This window comes from Pteropus medius, unplaced genomic scaffold, assembly GCF_902729225.1.
Source record: "Pteropus medius unplaced genomic scaffold, Ma_sr-lr_union100, whole genome shotgun sequence".
Lineage (NCBI taxonomy): Eukaryota > Metazoa > Chordata > Mammalia > Chiroptera > Pteropodidae > Pteropus > Pteropus medius.
The window spans coordinates 6,287,710-6,288,809 of NW_024350926.1; positions in this window are offsets into that span (position 1 = coordinate 6,287,710).

A 1,100-nucleotide genomic window follows, 5' to 3' on the forward strand; every position below is an offset into this window, starting at 1 on the left:
CACCAGTTTGTTGTGATTTCTGCGGCTTAAAACAAAAGCACCCCACAGAGGTGACATGGAAAGTGAGGAGCTCAAGTCTTAAAGAGAAAAGCAGATTTCAGCTATGGCTCTATCACTTCTTGGCGATGTAACATGAAATAAGTTATTGTAAAGTCTTCAAGCCTCAGCTTCCTGATATGTAAAATAGGGATAAAGAAAGGATCAAATAGTGTTTGTGTATCTAGATAGCTCACGATATATAAGAACAAATTGGTAATTAAAGGTAATTATTATATTTGTTCTCTGGACTTTAACACAAAAGGCATGCTTTAATCGTAATAAAATTCCTTTTCATAAAGTATTGTGTCGGGCTACCTGATACAATTAAAATAGCTCTGACCTGGCTTCTAGATCCTGCCGATGGTTGACCTTGGGCAGTTCACTTAAGCTCTCTGGACCTCAGTTTCTCCCATATAATTTGAAAGTGTGAGCCAAGAAAATTTCCAAGGATGCTTTGAGCTCAAAAGTTCTAATACTCAACTTAAGTAGCAGTAAAGTCATGAGAGAGGTCTCACGTGCTTTATTTGACCCTAATGGTAGGCTGCAAGTAGCACAGTTGAGGAAGTCATTTTGCAGAGTCCAAGTCTCCAAGTCGAGATCAGAAGAGCTCATTTGGAGACTGACATTTATGTCCACAGATGAATTGCAAGTTCATCATAATGCCTGCATGGACGTGAATCAGTCATGGTGATTTACTGAAGACTGACATGGCTTTGAAAAATCTGATTGAAGAATGGGGAGGTGGAAAATATGGTTTTGTCTCCATAACTCACTAACTGTATGACTTTGAGAAAAGTATTTAAACTTTGTGCTCCAGAATCCCAGCTATAAAACAAAGGGCCTTGAGGAGCTCTATAAGGAACCAGCAGATCCAACATTGATTCCGTGACTATATTCTAGTTTAGGGATAGATAAATTATGTCGATTTTTATACCAACCGTGAGCAAAGGGAAAGTTTTTTAAAGATTATTTTGTATCATGTGGAAATTAAATTCAAATTTCAGTGTCCATAAATAAAGTTTTATTGGAACATAGCCATGCCCATTTGTTTAAGTACTGTC